This window comes from Dermacentor silvarum, chromosome 1 (genome assembly GCF_013339745.2).
Source record: "Dermacentor silvarum isolate Dsil-2018 chromosome 1, BIME_Dsil_1.4, whole genome shotgun sequence".
In the NCBI taxonomy this organism is placed as follows: Eukaryota; Metazoa; Arthropoda; class Arachnida; order Ixodida; family Ixodidae; genus Dermacentor; species Dermacentor silvarum.
The window spans coordinates 358,255,829-358,278,762 of NC_051154.1; the positions used below are offsets into that span (position 1 = coordinate 358,255,829).

Here is a 22,934-nt window from a genome sequence, read left to right on the forward strand (position 1 = left end):
CTGGGCATCTTTACTGCTGGTGCTGGCCACGTCCACGGGACTACTGAAAGGTAAATATTCGTACTATTCTGTTACCGAAACAAAGCGTTCCTGACAGAGAAAGTTGGTAAGGTAGCCTGCAAATGCAGTGCTCTGTCGAGAGCTCGTGCTCATCTCGCGGTCCCCTTGCACTAAAGTTTTCTGGAATCATTGTTAGGGCAATATTAGGGCTATTGATACTTCGTTTCATTTTGTGGTAACCCGCATGATGTGTGTGCACTGCTTATGGGGGCTCCTGCAACTGGGTCGTGGGCAAGTTCAGGCTTTACCTACATGCATTTAGGGCACTGCAAAAACACAAAGGCAAAAAGAAGACATGGGACGCTGCACCTGTACCGAGCTGGTGTGTTGTTTCTGTAGTGGTCTTATCGCACTGCATGTGGTGCTTTTAAGAACCAGCGGAGCAAGCAGCGGCTTTTGTTTGCAAGTGGCTTTTGCTATTGCCAGGTTGCCTCGGCAATAAAACCTATAAAATAATAATGGGCTGACATATGCTGTCGAGAACAATTGCAGCGTAATGACAGTTTTGGTAATGCGTACGTAGGAGTGAAATGCACATTATACCATTATATAAGCACTTTGTTTAGCCTGTAACAAAAAAATGATTAAAAAGGTTATAAGATTTCCTGTTATATTCCTGCAAATTACGTACGAAGTATTGAAACTCATAATTGGACTGAAAAGTAATAAAGCGGAGAACAAATGCACACTCAAAAAATCATTAGGAAGGATGACACAGCGATTCTGATTATTGTGAAACCATTATATTTCAGCGAAGAGCACCACAGAATGGGCAGAAATTACCATTCCCGTCACGGATCGGATGGCGTAGCCACGGCGTCGATTCTCGCTCTAGCTCTCTTGTCCAAGCCGATGGTTCACAAGAGACGTAGCGAGCTCGCAGCTGATGCAGCGGGTTGGGACCCCAGGCAAAGCCTCCAACCAGACCTGGGTTGTCGAGGCCTCCACCCCCCGCCTGACCGTCGCAGGACCACTGCGCGGACGTAGCCACCTTTCCCGCGGTGGAGCTTGGTGAAAGGCCGATGTGGCTCGCGTTGAGCGCAGCCACAGCTTGTGCGTGCTGTGCTTCGCGCGTGGCGTCGACAAACCCGCCGTCGTCGCCTTCCACGCGCTGCTCCGTTCCGCGCCTAGCCCCACCGTCGCTTCTATCGACTTGAACTTGCGTCATTATTTTTTTCTGTACAGACCTCCATGAACTCGTACGCAACTTGGCCTTTATTAGCGGGTGATGTTATTTTTTCTTGATTTTGAGAAAATACATTGTTATATATGGTAGATTTGTTGATTTTCCAGGATTATTTTTTTGAACTCATGGTTTTTACGCGTACCTTGTTATGATAACAGGCATGAGTTGAAATGTCTTCCCATTATCATGGCCGGACTGCAATACGCCATGCTCAGCTCAAATCATTTCGCTTCGGAAACGAAGTACTCTTTGTGGAAGATATAACATGCGACGGCTTAACTTTTACCAATATATACAAGGTGTTTCCCGTAACTTGAATAAAAAAAAAACTTGGCAGATACAAAGCTTCGCCGTTATGATTGGAACGCGATAGTGTTGCGATAGCTGATTCGAAGTGAAGCTTGCAAATTACCTCATGTCATCCCCCACCTAACTTTCTGCCGTCCTCGAATGTGCTTCGCATCCTTTGGAATCCATTCTGTAACTCTAATGACCCACTACTTATCGGCCCTTCGCATTACATGGCCTGCCCAGCTCAATTTCTATTTACAGCGCAGCTGATGATCCGCAAGTGAACGAAAACAATGACATGGTTTATCATCATGTGGCGATTCTTTGAGTTCTTTATACCACTCTTAGTTAGCCAATTAACTAAGATCAGATATTCGAAATGGTTATTATTCTAGTTAGTGCAAAGTGCGTTTTGTTAGGTTTAAAGGGGATTGAGATGCACGCAATTTTTTTGTGGCAACGTATATGCTGCGAGGTGATCTATATCTGCATTTAAATAAAGCACGCGAAATAAATAAATCCATGCGACTCCGCTCATGCGCTACCGTATTGCAGCAAGTCATCACCCGATATGTTTATTGAGACCTCTCTCTCTCCGAAATGACACCTCGGGTGCTGTTGAGTGCACTGTAGTGGGTAATACTTAGTGGAATGTCCGCAAAGGGGTCTAGATTAGGCAGCTTTTAGTGTTGCTTCTTATTGCGGGGTTCCAAGAGATCACACCTGGTCAATTTCGTAGCTTTGTAACCTGGGTCAATAGCATGTGAAAGACATTTCGACCAAATAAACGACCAGATGGCACTTAAAGTTGTTTCCGCTTTTTCACAGAGAACTACAGGATAGGGGGGGGGGGGGATAGGAACTTGCCATAAGTGAACGTGGGCTTTTCGTCACTAACGCGAGCCACCCACCGTGGAGCCCTACAAGATGACTCAGCAAGACCTGTAAAAACAGGTTCTACAAACGCCTGCTGAACGCTACAGCTATTAACAAAAATGATATAATCTAAGTTGGCTGCTCACATAGGGTTAACCCTCGCTGCCTAGAAGATCGGAAGAAATGCAGAAGAGGAACATACATAGGTACATAGGTAAGATTTAAAGCCGGAGAGAAAGACGAAGATTAGAGAGGAGGATAGGGAAAGGCAACCACAAATGCCTTTCACGACATTTCAAAGTGACTTTGTCAAGAATCCGTTGTAGCGTTCCCCGCCTAAATTTTTACGTTCATAGATGTGGTTTATACATAACTAACCTCTGCTGTTTTTTGTAACCAGAAACTATGGACAATTTCTTTCTTTCTTGCCGCCGCTTCCTCTGCCTCCGAAAAATGTTCCTCATGTTTGCAACAAGTAAGCCCTGTGGTAAGCGCTTACTACACCAAACATTTTTTCCTTTGGTGCCTGTCAATTAGGTTGCTATACACTAGTTTGTTGCTATACTCAAATTTATTGGAGCGTCAGGAAGGCTTCACAGCTGGGGTACCGACCGTGGGACCCTTCAATTTATTTTCATTTTTCCTGAATTAATGTATAGGCCCTCTCAAAATTTCTGTTAACGTTTAGATGTCTATTGCTTCGTGTTTAATGTTTGCCTTTACCCTCCTTTGGTATTTTCTTAGATGCACTTTTCAATCAACCCAATGGGGCCGGGTGAATACCGGGTACGAGCCATGTGTGGAGGCAACAACAACAACTGCCGATTTTACTCGAGTAGGTCAGGACGGGGTTTCGGTCGACGTGAAGCGAAGGCTAAAGGGGTCTGTCGCCGCCGCCGGTGGGCCTTAATGGTTCAAACACTCAGCATCGGTTCAACAGCACAATCCCATTTCCCTTGACACTGTTAATCCCCGCATGAATAAACGCAGGAGGGGCCAACCCCAAAGTGCCCGGCTCTGTGGTGCAGCAACACACCAGACGCCTCCTGAAGCGTACTTCCCGGCGGGGCGCGACGGCTTGGTGGTCTTTCCATCATTATTATGTGTCTTCAACACCTGACACCTATGCCGTCACCGCCATACCGTTGTCATAATGTCATCGTCGTCACGCTGTCGCGGCACCATCGTCATCACTTTAGTGTCGGCATCGTAATAAAACCTTCATCGGTCCATCGATGTCATTGTTTGTCTGTAATTCTATCGCATTCTTCCGAATGTCACTCAATCATGATTATGCCACGCTTCCATCGTCGTAATTGCCTCGTCGTCACACAGACGCTATCGTGCATCTGTACTCATGCCATCACCGTCTTATTCGTGCCATTGTCGTCTTTCTCGCTTCTTCATTCGGTTGTAGTCATACCGTCGCAGTTATCTCATTTTCCTTATGTCGCCGTCGTCACGTTGTCGTCACTATAACATCATCATAATATTAGAATCGACATATCATTGCCATCATGCTGTTTCCGTAGTCGCCTCCGTAGTTCGATCGATATCATTCCTTCTTCGTCATTATACCGTCAATACGTCGGGGTCATTCAGTTGTCCTTATGCATCCATGCTCATGGGGGAGATTGTCAAGCGAGTGCCGTAGCAAAGTGGGACGATATTGGAGTATGTGGCATATAGCCGAAACAACAAACTCTCAAAATTGTCACTACGCGTGTTAAAGAGACCTTGAAAGGATTTTGACGATTTTGTACAAACGTACTGAGTCGTTAGAGTAGGCCTTTCAGATCATTAAGTTACCCATTTAAACGCTCCGCGTAAAGCGTGTAAGTTATCATAAGTTTAAATATACAGATCGCTACCCAGCCCAGCTGCGCCACTCTCCTGATTTTTCAGACGCCCCACTCCAATTTACGCGTACCGGTAATCTGCTGTCGGGGCGTGAAGGGCAAGAAACATATGGCTAGCTCTAACCAAAAAGGACGCAAGCCCTTAGTGGTGCCATATGTCCACAAACTTTGCCACAATTTGAAGAAAGTCGCAAATAGGTTTGGTCCACGCAAGTTGCCTGGACTGTGTCCGCGCATTAGCCGCGTTGACAAAAAGTCAGGATGCCAGAAAAACCACACCAGACCTTGCGTGAAATGTGCGACTGGCGTTATTTATGAGATACCGCTGAAATGTGGGAAGTCCTCCGTGGGCCAAACGGGGAAATGGGTCAATGACCGGGCGCGGGAGCATGAATTGTCCATCATGAACAAAGGCAATGCGCAATTACGTGCGCATTACATGGTTTGCTTGGCCGGTAGGTGTGAGCCACTACTGCGTGACATTAAGATAATTGGCAGGAGTGGTGATAGGTTAGCAAGAGAACTTTTGGAGGCTTATCACATAAAAAAGAGGGGCACGAGTTCCATTAGTGATACGTCGGTTTTTCTGTTTTACAACGATATGCGACTGTTTAAAACGTCACTGTAATCGCCTTAGACGACACTGACACACGCAGGCGCATTTGTTGAATTCCTCCTGCTCTGCTGTAAGAATGAAACAGTTGAAGTTCAGGGCTCGACCTATCCTTTCGTACTTTTCTTTCTAAGTCTTTCTTTTCCTTTTAGCGAAACCATGTGTTCCTCACATCTGATGTCATTAGGGCGAGCTATCAGATTGGTTACTATCGTAGCGTCATCGATCATTTTTCCAACGTTATGGTGAGCAAATGCTGTTCGTAATAGTTTTATTGTGGGTAATTTGTTTCTATAAAATAAAGTATCAGAAAGATAATACACAATGACAGTTTATCACTACGCTCAAGCACTTCCCGCACACAGAAAGTGTGCCTGCCGGAAGTCTGTGTTGAAATGAGCTGCGCATTCAGTGTTGGTCTTAATATTTGTGTTCGTGAGCACCATGGTTCGCCCTTTTGGCGTTGTGGGCTGAAAACGTATCGATCGGCGATATATCAAGCTCGATGGTGTCCTTCTGCAAGGCAGGATATGAGCAGAGTGGCTGCAGCGCATCGGACTCTCGGTATCCGATTGGCGCCAGGATCTACGCATTTGCGAGCCTCACGTCACGCCTCATGGTTACTATCATAATACGAGATTTAGCATGTCCAGTTTTCGGGTAAACGCAAGTACAAGCGGACTGGGCCTTTTACGGGATGAGCGGAGGCGCACACATGAACAGCTAGCACGGTGAAGCCACCTGGTGACGCAGAGCTCAACCACACCTGGTGTAAGTTTTCGGCAATAGCGCAATCGTGAACACGTGGTCTTTTAAATGTTTGAAATGTTATGCACTTGGTTAGGGCAATAGTAGCTCTGGGTTTGGCTGGTTAAGCTCTGCGTCACCCGGTGGCTGCACCGTGCAGGCCGCTCAAGCAGCGCACGCTTACGCTAAAGTCCCTACATCACAGCGGTAATAGTACGGAGGGGCTTTAGTTTACGCCTACGCCCCTCTGCCAAAACGCCCAGCTTGCCTGTGGTTAACGGAATACGGGAAACGCTCAGCGCTGCGGCAGAACGCTCGCACCAGCACGCTGCTTCGATGGCCCTCGTGGGGAATCAACGGTCAGGCTATAGGTACGTGGCTATATCGGAGAGGTTTGAGAGGTTCGCGCGTGGCTCTAAGACAGCCGTAAATAGCCGACATGACGTTGCATCATGACGCGGAGCCAATGAATGAGTTGCCCAAGCAGTGCAGTTCATATGGCGCATTCTCCGCAGTTGCCCATGCTCACTGTATTTGTCTTGTTCAGCAGGAGAACGTGTTACAGCAACCCATAAGGCTGCTCACAGAAACAATAAACAATATTCATATGTTAGGCCGAAAATAGGATAGCGTAACGTATGATATGGGCGCTAAAATTGCATAGAAAATCAATGTTCATGGCACCTGGCTCTAGTATTCTGTAAAGCCAAACGTGTCGGAGCAATAAATGCACATAGATAAGCAAACAGCTACAGGTTTGCATTCACGTACGGTGGTGGCGCCCACTTCATTTGTTTACCTCACAATACTTTTTCCCTCAGGTTTCCTCAACCTACCCCACCTCGTTTAACCGCGATATTCTTGGCTAGTTACCCCGTAGTGGGAATGCGCCATGGTATAGCCAGCAAGCAAGCAAAACAAGTACGAAACGTCTCATAGATGCACCATTGACTTACTCGTTCTTTCAAATTTTTTTTCGGTATTTGTTTCAGTCTTCAAAAATTACTCGTGTGGTCAATCCTCCTTGTGAGTATACATAATGTGTTCTACACTACAATTTAAAGTTGGCCAGCAAGGGTCCCTTAATGCCCACCAAAATATATTTACACAATTCTTTTCACTCTGGCCCCAACTAAACAGGGTCGTCGTGGTTAACAATAGAACACGTGACTCCGCGGTAAGCGTCAGAACCCCAAAGCCGCTGAGGCCGTGCGGTAGTGCTTAAGCAAGAACCTAATTCGAGACCTACAGTTCTCTTGCTTGTTCAGAAGCACGCAGACGACCCGCGAGAGTCTACGAGTTTTGTCTTCTTGGCAAGGCGCCATCTTGCTCTACATTCGGCATTTCGTTCATGATGACAGTCATGCTCGGGGGCGTCGACGACCTTTGGTGGAAGGTTTCCAGTGTCCCTGAGCACCAGTCGTCCCTTGAGGAAGCCCCTGCGGCGTTGCGGTGAGCGGGCATTTATCGTGGCGGCCATGTTGCTCTTGACAACCCGGATCTCTTTTGGTCGCCTGCATGTACACCTGCATCTCTTGTGAGGTCCCGCATGTGGATGCATCCGAGCTGGTCCTCTCCTTTCTCGTGGACCCCTCGGCAGGTGGGGCGGTATTCATGTCGCTTCTCAAAGGCTCACTTAGACCAGAAGCAAGCACGTGCTTGATGTTGCTGTGAATGTGCTTTTTAGCGTGAACCCTATGATTGGGATTGGCTATGCTATCGTAAAAGTAACAGATACTACATATAAGTGACAAGACGTCACCTCTACAAAATCCATAAAACGAAAAAAAGACAATATTATGGATTTCTAAATAAAGAGATATTAATAGATAGCATCCCATTCATTTTTTGCAATACGTATAAAAGAAAACGACACATCTTAGCATACACGGCGCCCTAAGGGCATTCTCAGAAAGTTGTCATTTAAATACTACTTCTGTCCCCTTTTAGCATTATCTGCTGCATTCTCGACCAATCCTCTTTGCTTCGTGGCTATGATTCGTTATATGTTGCAGATTAAATTGCAATACCTCAAGCCACAAATGAACATACAAAGTCGCGCTTCTATAGGGGCACTCCTCTTTTTTGGCCACAAGTAGCCGCCGGAAAAGCTCTTCGGTAGAAATTTCAAGTGATTTTTATTTTATTATTGCGTTTACCCGATTTTATTCTAATGAACCAGAGGCATCAATGCACACTAATACAAGATACGTTTACGTCTGCTCTGGCATGGGTCCTCTGGAGAAGAAGTACCTTAGCGAGATATTTATGTTGCCAATTATCCTGTATGGGTATGTGCAAAAGGTCAGGTAGCCAGCCGGTACTTACACTGGTTAACCTTCATGTCTTTCTTTCCCATTCTTTCTCTCTTTTTCTCACGGTCGTCATCATCATAATCACCGCATTTCCTAGGATGTGATCGACACGCGTGAGAAGAGAACAAAGAACGCACCAGACTTACCAATTTTAGTATTTAAAGAGATTGCCTAATTCCATCCAAATCTTGGCCAATCCCCCGCAGTGGTTATGCGCCATCAGATAACGCATACCATACCATACCATACAGCGATCGTTCTGGCCGACTGAGCGCGTCCCTCGTTTCTCGTCCTCTCAGTAGGAAGAAGACAAGCAAGCATCTGGTGGTCACGTAAGCGCTGTGGGGTGCTCGGCTAAGTGTTGGGTGGTTTAAGCTTGATTTTTGGCAATAAGCTACAGAAGGCTGTCATGTTTTGGTTGAGACAGTCAACCCGTCCTCATCACGAATAGCTCGTCTGGCCAGGGCTGCTGCCCCTGGTCAGCTTCTGTCCCTCCTCATCAAATGCCTCTAGAAGCCTTTTTTTCGTAGTGGAGTGAGCAGCTTTCCGGTGGCGCTGGTACCTTTGAATGGCGGCTCCATTCGAATCAATAACCCGCAAGCAATTCAGGCGGATCTTAAATCTGTGACTCATCACTACCTGCATATCACAGATGTTCGACAATTTGGACGAGGAGGCATCGTCTGCAGGTCGCCAGATGAGGCATGTGTAGCAGATCTACTAAAATGTTCCTCGTTTGGCTCCATTAAGATGAACGCTTTCATTCCACCTCATCTGGCATGCACGAAGGGAATAGTGCGTGGTGTGGACTCTCGACTGAGTCCCTCAGAAACACCGGAAGAGCTCTCTGTGGCAGGTGTTATTGCCATTTATCGGTGCCACCGCGTGACCGATAACGTACGTGTACCGACAGAATCTGTGATTGCCACATTTGCGGGTACATCATGTCCTTCAGAATTAAAAATCTGGCCACTAATTTTTCGTCTAGACCCTGTAGCATCGCGCCCGTTACAATGCCGTAGTTTTTGGCGTTTTGGACACAGTGCGGGTGGCTGCAAGTCTAGCCCTCGTTGCTGCGTCTGTGGTGAGGGACATCCGGGCAATGAGTGCGTAACTCAAACGGAGAAGTCTTGCCTATGTGGTGGTGCGCATCAGGCTAATAATTCTGACTGCCCCTTCTCGATCAGAAGAAATTCAAATTCTTGAAGTAATGGATAAAAGGCGTTGCTCCCGCAGAGAGGCTACTGTCGCCGTAAAGGAAAGATCACATGGTTACGCTGGTGTTGTGGCGCGGCATACTGCTGCCATGGCTTCAACCATTTTAGAAGCGATTGCAACCGCCGTAGAAGAGTCAATGGGTAAGGTCATGAAACGCCTCGTTGAAAATCTGTCTGACTGTATATCGCAAATTGTGTCCGCATAATTAACTCAACTGCTGCAGGCAACTTCTGTACCTCTTCCTAATGTGGTACCTGAGTTCAACATGTCCAATTTGCCAATCGTCAGTACGGAAAAGGAATAAAATATGGCTGGTCCCAGTAACTTGGAGTCGGATGATGTATCGACTATGGATGTGGAGTCACGGGCCCCCAAACGTCGCGGGTCCCCCATTAATGTTGGCTCAAATTCTCGCCCCGATTCTAAACCTAAGAAAAGCCCTAATGGCGCCGAGTTAACAGACTCTATTTTGGAGAGAGCAATTGCTACTGCGGTGCTCTCGCCGCCCGAGGGCTGATGAGAGTGCTTCAGTGGAATTGTCGTTCTATACTTGCTGCTTCAACAGATTTACTTGATCTCACACATCAGTTTTGTCCGGATATCATACTTTTACAAGAAACTTGGTTGTATACAGGAAAAAATTTTTCATTGCGAAATTATCGATGTTTTCGTTCGGCCCGTCCTACTAGAGCCGGAGGTATTGTAATATTTATTTCAACTAAATTTTGCCACATAACAAAGTTAGCATTCACGTTGATGGCCCCAGACAGCGAAATACTTGCGGTAGAAATAAATTTGCCCGGATGTAGACCTTTCAACGTAGTAAATTCTTACTTTCCTGTTGGGGTCCAGAACAATAGTTCCCTAGATTCAATTATAGCAAATTGCGGAAAAGATATAATCTTAGCTGGTGATTTCAATTAGCACCATGTATCATGGGGATACAAAGCGGATCAGTGTGGTAAACGACTGTGGGAATGGGCAGTAGATAATGGGCTTTCCTGCATGAACACTGGAGCCGTTACGTTTCTCCGAGGACAGTCTCGCTCTGTTTTAGGCCTGACGTTGTCTGGAACAAATATTGTTGTATCTTCATGGTCAACGATTGACTGCGCTACAAACAGTGACCACCTGCCTTTTGTTTTTGAAGTGGTTGGCCCGATAACCTCTCCGGAGCTTCATAAGAGAAGTTTTATTAATTATACTCGTTTTAATACTTGTTTTAAAACAGCGTTTAATTCAATGAGACATATGAGTTGTATTCAAAAGGCTCATACTTTATGTTCGGTATTGGAGGATTCAAAAAAACGATCTGAATTTGTAATTTGTTCCAGTAAAAGCAATAGCCCTAGTAAATGGTGGAATGACGACTGCACTAGAGAATTTAGGCGGAGGAAAGCTGCGTGGAAAAAGCTTCTATACAACCAGTGCCCAAAAAACTGGAATAATTACAAATACATAGCGGCCACCTTTAAACGTACAGCTTCAAAAGAGAAAGAAGAGTATAACATCAGACATTTTGATTTCTTGTCCCAAACACGCAACAGAGGGGCATTGTTCCGCTTTCTACGATCACTGAAGATGATTCAACCATCAATCAATGCAGACTCACTTGTTCTTACACCGAATGAAATTACTGAGTTCTTGGAAAAAATTGGCAAAGGGCTTGAGAGCCGCTTTTCATCTTGTCTCCCTTGTCGGCCTTTATTGCTTGGCTCTGTGGACAATTTCGAAGAGGTGTCATTACCGGAATTGGCCTCAGTGGTTGTAAGTTTGCCCGCTGCTGCCCCAGGTCCTGATGGAGTTACCACCGCAATGATAAAAATTTTGTTTAAGGAGTATCCTGATGTCTTATTGGCTCTAGTTAATCATTCTATTGAGAAGGCTTGGATACCATTGCAATGGAAACTCGCTAAAGTAATATTATTACTCAAAAATCAAGGTAGTGGATATACACTGGAGAACATTCGGCCTATTTCATTAACGTCAAACCTTGTTAAGCTAATCCAAAGAATAATAAATGTCCGAATCATGAAGTTCGTGAACACCAGAGAACTGCTCAGCCCTTTCCAAATTGGTTTTAGACCAGGCATGCCCATCTGGTGTGCGCACGCAGACATAGAAAGTCGAATTCATATTGCACGGCGCCACGGGCGATGTGCTGCACTGGTCTCGCTAGACATCGCCAAAGCTTATGATAGTGTCGAGCATGCAATATTATTGGATAGAATGAATGCACTAGATCTCCCACATTACTTTATAAGATGGACAGCCGAGTTTTTGAGGGGCAGAGATTTTTTCTGTGTTAGGAATGGCATCGCCTCTAAAAGGTTTACACAGACCAGGGGTGTACCTCAAGGGGCCGTTTTGTCTCCCCTATTTTTCAATATATTACTAAGTGGTATACCTTGTCAGGCTAATGTAAACACGTATGTTTACGCAGATGATATTGCATTTTTCGCTTCTGCAGACGACATTCAGTCCCTTTACGGAAAATTGCAAGCTTATCTCAACACACTTTAAAAATGGCTGGAAGGAATTCGCCTATCTCTGAACGTTAACAAGAATGCGGTGCTTGTCTTTCCGCTAAGTAGTCCAGTGTATTTAACTCTGTTATCAGAACAAAGTCATCCCCCAAGTTGAACAAACCAAGTACCCTGGGATGATTTATGACAATAAACTCAATTGGCTACCGCATATTGAGTATATTGCTAAAAAAGGGGGCCGTGCTCTCGGAATATTACGACGGCTGAGCAACAATAGGTCTGGCATGCGAAGAGACACACTACTAACGATATACAGCATGTATGTCAGGGCAGTATTAGAATTTGGGTGTGTTCTGTTCTCTGCACGTGCCGCGTACAAAATTCGTCCTTTTATTTTAATAGAACGGGATGCGCTCCGACTCTGCCTTGGTCACCCCAAATTCGTACCGAACGCTGTGCTTTACCTGGAAGCGCAAGCGCCATCGTTAATGGCTAGATTCTGACTACTAACAGTCGAAGTCTTTCTGCGACTGCACGAATCACCTTTCAGAAGACACCAGACAGTGTTTATAGGTCAGCCCACTTTATTTTTTAATGTCCACTGGCCTCGTTTTCACACGCCACAGGTGGTTTTTGCGCAGGCAATACTGGAGCCATTGAATGTTAAGCTCTATAATATAACTCCTGCAAAGTCTACTACCCTCTCTCTAGAAATAATTTTTGATAACATCTACCCAAATAATGCAAAACTTTTATCTTCACGAATTCTCAAGGCCATGCTGGATGAGCACTTGTGTCATATTCAGACCAATGCTATAATAGCTACAGATGCATCACAGAACCACAAAAAGGCAGGTGTAGGATTTTTTTCTCAATCGCTAGATTGGTCCTGTTCGATTAGACTTCCAGATTTTACTCCTATCTACACAGCGGAATTCTTAGCTGTGGTTTAGCATTACGGAAGTTGAACCCCTCTCATTCATCAGTTGCTATTATCACCGACTCACTCTATGTTCATCGCTTACAACGCGTAGTGACTCAAAAATTTTGCAAGAGTTACATCTTTCAGCTCCGTCTCATTTGAGTTTGCTTCGCTTAATTTGGATGCCCGGGCACAAAGGTTTGCCTTTGAATGAGTGTGCAGATTCATTAGCAAAGGCTTCCCTGGGGGGTCCTTTAGTGCCTGCCATTCCCCCAACTTCCTATATCACCGCGGCTAGGTTTAGGAGATTAACAATGATGAATGAGATATATAATTCTAGTATGGCTTCGCATTCTGACTACCACCATCTACTATTCCCTTGGAATCGTAAATTCTGCCCAACACGAAAATTAGAGATTACACTAACCAGGATACGTTGCCGCATCCCGACACTAAATTTCTATACACACAGGGCTGGTTTGGCGGCATCTCCTTTGTGTATACAGTGCGGCGAACCAGAAAATATTGATCACTTTCTCCTTGCTTGCCGACAATTCTCCTCAGTAAGGAAAAGGATGCTTGAGGACCCTTTAAACAAACTTGGCCTCAGTATGAACGCTCCCGTCTTGCTTTCGTTTGGAGCTTCCACATTCGGGTACCGCCACCAGAATGTTCGCACTGCAATGCAAAACTTTATCATTAATTCGAATCAACTGCCTTCCTAAAATAGTCAATTATAATAAGTAATTAGAACACCAAGCAGAATTCATCTTCCTTTTTTTCTTTTTATCTTTTTCTAATTTTTTTTAAATCCATTTTCTCCAAACCGCCCAATTCTTGGCCGATCCCCCACGGTGCGTATGTGCCATTTGTACTGTGGATCATCATCATCATCATCAGCTGTCTCGCGCATTGCGCGCTGGTCGCCATTGTAAGCAGCGACTAGGTTTCTTCGTTCGGCAGGGCTTCATTTGAAAAATCCGGAGACGTTTTCGGACAAGCTGAGCAGGAAGTCCTTCTTTACGGCTGAGCTACTGTCAGTGCCGTGCTATACTGTTGTGACAGATCGTGTCAATCATGATGCAACGGCGTCAGTCTGATGCCAGGACACTGCACCCGGATTGAAATACGACTGGCCACGGATCTCAGGACGCGGCTCCTCAGTACGACAGGTGCTGCCGCGCTCTGGGATCAGCAACAGTGTCCGCCCATGGCTACTCTCGGCCTCGACGTGCTGGAGGGTGCACGACACACGGCGGGCATCTGAGCATCTTTGCTCCTGGTGGCTGCCACGTCAACGGGACGGCTGACAGGTGAATATTCGTACATATTCTGCAACCAAAACGAAAGCGTTCCTGACAGAGAAAGTTCGAAAGGCAGCCTTCGAGAGTTCGCGCTCATCTCGGTGGCAGCATGCAAAAAAGATGGCGGGATTTGACGCTAGAGCAATATTAGGGCTATTTGGAGTACGTCTTTTCACTAAGCGGCAATCGCAATAGAGACCTCCTTGTGGTTTGTACACTGGGTGCGTAGGCCTCTGAAACTCGTTTGTGGGGAAGTTGAGGCTTTACGTAAAGACATTTCAGGCAATGTAAAACACAGACAAAAAGACGACAGGCGACGCTGCACCTGTACCGTGCGGGTGCGTTCTTTATGTTGTTGCGTTATCGCACTGCCTGTGGTGCTTTTAAGAACCAGCCGAGCAAGCACTGGCTTTTTGTTTGTATGTTGCATTTGGCCATTCCCAGTTTGCATTTTGCAAAAAAAAAAACGTCAAAACTAACGACCGGCTGCCATATGCCGTTAAATTAAATTATGGGGTTTTACGTGCCAAAACCAGTTCTGATTATGAGGCTCGCCGTAGTGGGGGACTCCGGAAATTTGGACCACCTGGGGTTCTTTAACGTGACCTAAATCTAAGTACACGTGTGTTTTCGCCCCCATCGAAATGCGGCCGCCGTGGCCGGGATTCGATCCCGCGACCTCGTGCTCAGCAGCCCAACACCATAGCCACAGAGCAACCACGGCGGGTTGCCATATGCCGTCGAGAGCAATTGCAGCGAGATGACAGTTTTGGTAATACGCGCGTAGGAGTGAAATGCACGTTATATCATTATACAGGGACTGATTAGCCCGTAACAGAATAAAATAATTAAAAAGGTTGTTTCATTTCCTATTATTTTATTGCAATTTAGGTACTTAGTCTAAAAACTTATTATTATACCGAAAAATAATCAAGAAGAGAACAAATACACACTCACGTAATCTTTAGGGAGGATGACACAACGATTCTGAGTATTTGTGAAATCATTATATTTCAGCGGAAAACACCGCGGAAGAGGCAGCACTTGTCATAACCGTCACGGATCGGCTGGAGAAGCCACGGCGTCGATTCTCGCTGTAGCTGTGCTGCCCAAGACGATGGTTCACAAGAGACGAAACGAGCTCGCAGCTCGTGCAGCGGGTTGTGACCCCAGGCGACGCCACAAGCCAGGCCCGGATTGTCGAGGCCTCCCTTATGAAAAAATTTAATGTCTTTCTATAGAGAGGCTGATGTCTTTATGCAACAGAATCATTTGAGTGGCTAATGACTGTCTAATGCGCTTTCTGATGTATTCCTAATGTGAGTCTATTACAAATTGGCCACCGTATTTCTATAGAGTACCTGATGCATGAGTTTCTGATGTGCACCTGACGCATGAGTTTCTGATGTGCACCTGACGCATGAGTTTCTGATGTGCATCTGACGTACGAGTTTCTGATGTGCACCTGACGCATGAGCTTCTGATGCGTTTCCTAATGACATGCAATTGAACGTTAACATTAGGTTGACATTAAAGGCCGCAATGCAGATATCTCTATTGCTGGTCATGCAAGCGAATGTTTGCAGTACACAGGTCAATAGATATTTTTTTTTTGGTTCATTGCTATTCTAACACAGTGCATTAGTAACCCTTCTGAATGCCTGCACACTTGGCACTCTATGCACTACATTAACATTCCTCAATTTGCATGGCACAAATTATCAACATGAAAGTATGGTCACTACAAAGAGTTGTAATGTAAACTCCAGCAGACCATTTCTGGCAATGAGTGGCTATCCATCGTTCTATATATGCGAGTCTACCCATGCCCATCAATCTTGGATGCCTAGCGATGCAGGCATTTGGATACAAAAGGCAAAGGATACAAATGAGCAGATGTATATATAGTTGAGTTGGTTCATATTTATTTAAGAATGTGCTGACATAGAAATCGCAAACATGACTAGATAGCACATACGGGGTGTTCTTTTTAGTTGCACCAAATTTTTGAAATTAGAAAGATGTGAATCTTCGTCACGTTATCTTTACCATTCAAGTGTACGGATTGGCAGCCTCTAGATACATAGCAATTTCAGCACTTACATGCATAATTACAGAAGTTACACTAATTAATTTTCTAATTATCAACAATAGGTAGCTACAGCAAATGAGTACTGAGTACAAATGAGTACTACCTATCCCAACAGTCAAATTTTGAATAGCGGAGTTCATGTGGGAGCTACGCGAACAATTAGTTCCCCTTGGCAGGCTCCTTGAAACCGAAACTGGCCGCAAAAAGAGTGTCTGTGTCGTCGCCCCCCCCCCCCCCCGCCTTTCGTCACGTCTCCGCCAGTCCAGCCCAACGAGCAGCTTGCATTAATTCCTGGCTGTCTGCAGCGGTGGCCTAGCGCTTCAATGATGGTGGGCCGCCAAATTTACTTCGTCATTCTGTTGGGCATCATGTTGCGCTGTAGCGCCAACCCTGCTCCTTAAATTGGGCTTTTAGATACTGCAGGCACGGCATCATATCAGTCTGTAGCGTCGACTGCGAACGCCGCAGATAGCAAGGAAATAATGCAAGCTGCTCGCGGGGCCGGACTGGCGCTTACCTCGAAGATGCTCCGAAAGGCAGGGGGGCGGTGACATCGACGACACAGACGCTCTTTTTGCGGCCCAATTCGGTTTCAAGAAGCTTGCCAAAGGGAACTAATTGCTCGTGTAGCTCCCACATGAACTCCACTATTCAAAATTTCATCTTTGGGATAGGTAGTGTCGACGACAGGCCCCAAAGTACTCATTTGCTGTAGCCACCTATAGTTGATAATTAGAACGTTAATTAGCTTAACTTCACTAATTACACACTTAAGTGACTAATTGCTCTGTATCTAGAGGCCGCCAATCCGTACACTCGAATGGTAAAGCTAACGTGACCAAGGTATATATTTTTCTAATTTTAAAAATTTGGTGTAGCTAAAAAAAACACCCTGTATTTACAGGACCACCTGCTTTCCAGGCTACTTAATCTCCCTGCTTAGCATGGAGAACAGGCTGCTTTTGAGCTGCACATTTGTCGTCCTGAACTTGCTGGAGGATGTAACCTGCAAGAAACAAGATGAAAATTTAGCATAGCATTGTAGCACACTAGCAGAACAATACTAACTTTCTATATCATTCGGTGGAACGTGAATGAACAGATGCTGAACTTCAACCAATGTCAGATGCATGGTGCCACCATTATTTATGGCTGTGCACGCGAAGGTAGCGAGAGTGTGTCCCCTGGTGGTCAGACGCGCGGAGTGCCTTAACGGGAAGAGGAATGGTGCATGGCAAAATTCCCGAAAGACCTGCTAGTGTGTGCATATGTTTGTGAATGACCAGGTGCGTGTATAGCCACTGTGTGTGTGGGTCCACTTGCGCAGCCCTGAAAAAGCAAGGGGTGTGCGATAATGGACCAAGAGGCACAGAAATGGATAGTAGCGTGCAATACGAGCTAATTGAGTGGATGTGCACACATGAAGTGTGTTGTAAATTACACCTTTTTAAAAAATGTATTGTAATGCTGTTCTAATTACATTTACACTTTTCTACTTACTGTGCACTTATTTTGGTCATTGCTAACATTTACTAGCAAATAATTATAAAATTGCAGCACCTTTCTAGACACTATTTACAGAAAAATGTATAGCTAAAATTTCATTTCTTTACGAACAATATTTTGCATAGGCCCCAGTAAACAATGCGCTATACAGTTTGTATTAGTTTAGCTGCACCAAAATTTTCAAAATTGCCTGTGGCAGATAGCACAATTCCAATATTTGACCTAAACTACTCAATTAGACAGCCATTACTTCCATGAGAAATCAAAATGCCTAATTGAAAAATTAAAATAATTATGCTAATTAATATTTTAATTAATTCCAATACAGCACATATTTATATATACGAATTATAGCCCGCAGGTTCGCAAGTCGATCCACTTGGAACGAATTTTTGGGACTGAACCAGTTTCGAGATAATTTTCAAAGTGTCCGACGAAAGGAATGGGCGTTCCAGTTAACTTTTTAAAGAAAACGCTGTTTTCTGCATTGAAGCACAAAAGTAACTGGAACACTAATGCATTTCGTCAGACACTTTGAAAGTTAATATCTTGAAACTATCGCAGCCCAGAAAATTTGTTCGAAGTGTATACACCTTGGAAACTCATTAGCTACAGTTTGTAGATTAAGATATGTGCTGTAAATAATTAATTAAAAATATTTATTGTAATTTGGTTAAATATTCAATTAAGCATTTTGATTTCTTACGTAAGTAATGGCCACCTCATCGAGTAGTTTAGATCAAGGATTAGAACTGTGTTATCTGCCACAGGCATTGTTTTTAATTTGATGCAGCTAAAATAAAACACCCTGTATATAAATATAGTAGTATTTTTACCAAAGTTTAGGTGCTAATAGAGCACTGTAGCAGCTACTTGGTTCATGACTTCAGGACAAAAAGTACTGTGCTAAGCAGACGAGGACGAAGTTAGACAAGGAATGACATTACAGGCGCCAACTTCCAACTGTTTATTCGGCAGAAAACACGCCGTTTTATACATGACACCGTCCAAAGTAATCATAGTAAAAATAAACGAACAGGAGTGAAGGGATCCAACAAGTGCTCGTGAGGCAGTGATCATCACAGTAGAGAGGAATGCAAAGGTTACAGCAGGGACCTAAACTGAACCGTCAGGCAAGCACATAGGAACACGCGTCCATCACAGGCTCAAATCAAGTGGCATACAAACACGACCGCTCCATGTTCTAATCTTGGCGGTGATTACAGGCTATCATTAAGAACGACAATTCTTTGTCACTTAATATTATTGACTGCGCGCTAACACACTGACTGCCTGCTCTATTTATTAAGAACGCCTCGATTATTTCCATTTCAGTGCGGTTTCTTGCTTTCCTTAGAAAGGGCATTTGCTCCAGTTGTGGCACACAACCACAGCACCTGCAGTGCCCGCCCGTGTTGCTGTTGACCACCAGCATGTGTATTGGACAAATAGGACGATGCTTCAACGATCGTGCAAGAGCACTGGTTGGTGGTCAACAGCAACACGGGCGGGCACTGCAGGTGCTCTGGTTGTGTGACTTGAGCCTGTAATGGACTCGTGTTCCTATGCGCTTGCCTGATAGTTCAGTTTAGGTTCCTGCTGTTACCTTTGCATTCCTCTCTACTGTGATGATCACTGCCTCACGAGCCCTTGTTGGATCCCTTCACTCCTGTTCGTTTATCTACTATGACTACTTTGCACAGTGTGATGTATAAAACAGCGTGTTTTCTGCTGAATAAACAGCTGGATGATGGCGCCACTATATGTCATTCTTTGTCTAACCTCGTCCTCGTCTGCTTCGCGCCGTAATTTTTGTCCTCGAGCTTATGGCAATCATCACAGAGAATGACAAGACTATTTGAATAAGAAATTTAAGAAAGGTACTTTTTGTTTTAAGCAAAAGAAATCTTTAAGTTAAGAAACTGGATTGATGTGCACTGCGCTAAAATGCAGGAGAGTTTCACTCCACCAAAATTGAGGGCACAACTATGCAGTTATAGAATGCAATATTGCGGTTTGGCTACACTTGGTCTTGCCAGCACGCAAGTTTTGTATGAACACTCAAAGAGGTGTATACAACAAACATCAACACACATTTTCCCACAAAACTGTTTAAGTCATTGCATCCAACTATTCCAGATTTCTGCAAGAAACACCGGGGCTGTTTATTTCGAATATTTAAAATTACTGCTGAGTGTAGAGAGGCATATCATTCCAAATAGAGGTGGGATGGTTCATAAGGAATACATTAAAATCCTCATTCCTGCACATTGTGTGCACTGAGGCAGCTCAGGTAAAATTGTGCGTATACATCACGAATATTAAAGCTAGTTACAGCCGCACCACACTACAACAAATGCTGCGATGACAAAATTTCCACCATAAACATTTTCTATTCACCATCAGCTGCCCACACGATATAAAGAAAAGTGTATCATTACAAACAGCTATCAGTGAGCCATGTCTGCCTTCGACAGTTCTCACAAACACAACCAGTTAGGGAAGGGGTGCTCGTTCAGGACTTCGCCAAGGATCAATGGACCATGGCAACTTGACAATTTAGCAAGGGCTGATGATTTTGGGACAGTTGGCGTGGAATGACCCACACAAATGGTGGCTTTCCTTCATGAGAGTGCAAAGGTGGTTTCCGCTTGTGAGCCTCATCTACAGAAATTATGAAAGTACGCTACACTGCCCGAAAGTACAACTTTCCCATGCCAATATTATTCAGTCTTCACAATGAAAATAATACATACCAATTACAGAATTCAGATGAACTGGATCCAATCCCTCCTTCACTGGGTCCTCCTTGTGCCTATTACTGCCCTTTCCATAAAGACTCTTGCCCTGAACCTCAGCCTCCCCAATGCGGTCGTGCATTGCCGCCATAGGACTTCAGGCCAGATAAGATCGTTCACCTATTGTCACCCACAGTGGAAAATTGACACGAGAAATCAGTGAGGCATACGGCATAAATAACGCATGTGTGAGCCAGACCCATTATTAATGCGTGAAAAAGGTCATCCTTCGTAGATAAAAAGGGATAGAAATTAGTCTGTCTGCTTACTTTTTTCTATGCAAATAATGTTTTAATGCAAGCACACATCCAGTCTTACTTTATTTAATCCTTCCATCAAAATGCCAGTTGTTAGCCGAGGTCAAGTTCTATATTTCCCTTCCCCTCCCTGTGTATACATATATAGAAACTTCATTTGACTGGAAAATGTGTTAAGGAGCGGTGTTCCAAGCCCTCAGTCCAGGGCCCCACTGGCCTCTGCAGCCTGCCTGTGTAAATTTTGTCCTGAAAAGTTAAATGAACTGACCGGCATGCTCAAAAGGACACTACAAATTTGACCTAGTGGACACGGTTGGTTCTCAGAAAATGTACAAATACAGTGATGGGTATCCGTCGGCATACTGTAGTAATAGTGGGTGCAAGCTAGCTTTGACATTGCTGAAGTACTTCAGCTGTCACACGGCTGCACCTTCATATTTCAGTTTCAGAGAAATTCAAGCTCATCAAATGTGTATTTGCCAGTGGCAATTATTCTGAGAACAAGACAGAAATATATGTAAATAGCAATGTTAAACAAAGGTATGCACGCTGTATGCTTAGACCTGTGGCATATTTGACACACTACACTTCGAATACTAACATGCACAAAAACTGCACATGCGTGTAGCATAAAAAGATAAAAAATACAGAAATAAAAGCTACAGCATCGGAAACAGTTTCAAAACAATAAAACCAAAATAAGAAGTAAAATATACTGTATGCAAAGCAAAAATAAAACTTAATTTGCAGCCAAGTGATCAAAGAGAGAAAAAAATACTCAACATCAGGACATGTTAGGTTTAGTTTTATATAGAACACGATAATTTGTGCATAATGTTACGAACACAAACAAGCAGCAAGTTTAATATACTTGCATAAATATTTAGCCTATTTAGTGCTCCGTTATGTAATATGTCTGTTAGCTTACACACAAATCACACTGAGATCATACTTTCAGGTACACATACACTTCATACATACCTGACGTGACATCCAGATTACACGCTGTGCTGCTGTAGCCAGGGCCACAGGTTCCCTGCCATCATGTGGACACTGCCGTGGGTCACAGCCTCACCACTACAAAATGAATTCTGTGTCAACATATATAGCACTGGCACAATAAAACTCTCATATTGTGAACACATGCAAGGTGGCAACAGAGCACAAGGTCGAGTCATTGATGAATGTCATGATAATAGGGACCCCTTCATCAAAGTAAAATTTTGAAGACGCACGCAGCAGCACATTACAAGAAATGTTTGTTTACATAACAATTCTAGGGTTTGCTTTCATGACTTGGTTTAAGCAACTTTCCCCTATCATGTTTAGATACGTCAAAGTTATGGAAACATCCCTTGTCTTGAAAAGACAGCTCTACTAGTATGGCAAGCTGTTACTGCTTACTTTCCCCTAAAACTGCTCGTAAACCGAAAACCTGGTAAGCAGATATTATTTACTACGTTGAAGAGTTTATAAGCGAATAAACGTAATTGCAGTAAGTATTGGTGAAGAGACTGATGGGTCGTTACATGCGACTTCAGCAGAAAAGCGGGAGCGCACGCACAGGTGCACATGATGACCACGATTATTTCAGAACGTAATGTCTCCCCCCCCCCCCTCATCGTAAGAAAACGCTCATCAGGATATTCAATTGCGCATCGAGGCCGAGATCATACCGAGATCATACTTTCAGGTACACATACACTTCATACATACATTTGAAAAACTAAATTCTGACAACCAGCACGCAACATGCATAAGCACAGGCGTCACTGTTGTTTCCTACGTTCGCAAGGCACCTATGCACACACGACGAGTACGCACAACACGTGTAGTTAGCAAGCACGATTGCTTACCTTTTCAATGGCACGACGCTCTCCAAGTTGCCGGTGCTGCGTCGACGATGTTACTCCCAGCATACATGCCGCTGCGTAGTCGACGATCTGAGGCACGCTACCAATAGGAATGATTTCTTTGCGATGTCCACCCAACTTTCCACGACAACCCGACCACAAAGGCACGGCACAAAAATCGTTGGTCCATGTTTGCCTGGCGCGCCACGCATACGGCGAGTTTGCAACGAAACACAAGGTATCTTCTGGCACTTTTGTGCACGCTAACTACGTCCCATTTCATTAAAGCAAACACAAAACCACACGATCAAGCAGCTCACACAGACGACCGGCACGTTGAAGACGCAGGAAAAACAACAGCGCCACCTGCGTACTTGTGAGGTTGTGGCCTCCGTGATGCCAAATATATTAACCAGTAAAGTCATATTTTGTGTCGTGTTGCGCCCAGCTACGTATATATGTTGCGAGATAAAACAAACCACCAAACACTCCATATTTTACGCTATAGTTTATTGTAGAAAGAAATTTTATGATGTATTTTAAATTTTGAA

At 44.5% G+C, this 22,934-nt stretch overlaps 1 long non-coding RNA gene across 1 annotated transcript in view; it reads right to left on the reverse strand.

The window, feature by feature from the left end:
- The window catches only part of LOC119453959 (uncharacterized), a 65,577-nt gene extending 43,079 nt beyond the window's left edge, over positions 1 to 22,498 (reverse strand). Inside the window, exon 1 of the long non-coding RNA XR_007465050.1 lies at positions 22,387 to 22,498. This is a non-coding gene — a long non-coding RNA (uncharacterized LOC119453959). The remainder of the gene's footprint in view (positions 1 to 22,386) is intronic.
- Positions 22,499 to 22,934: the final 436 nt, after the last annotated feature.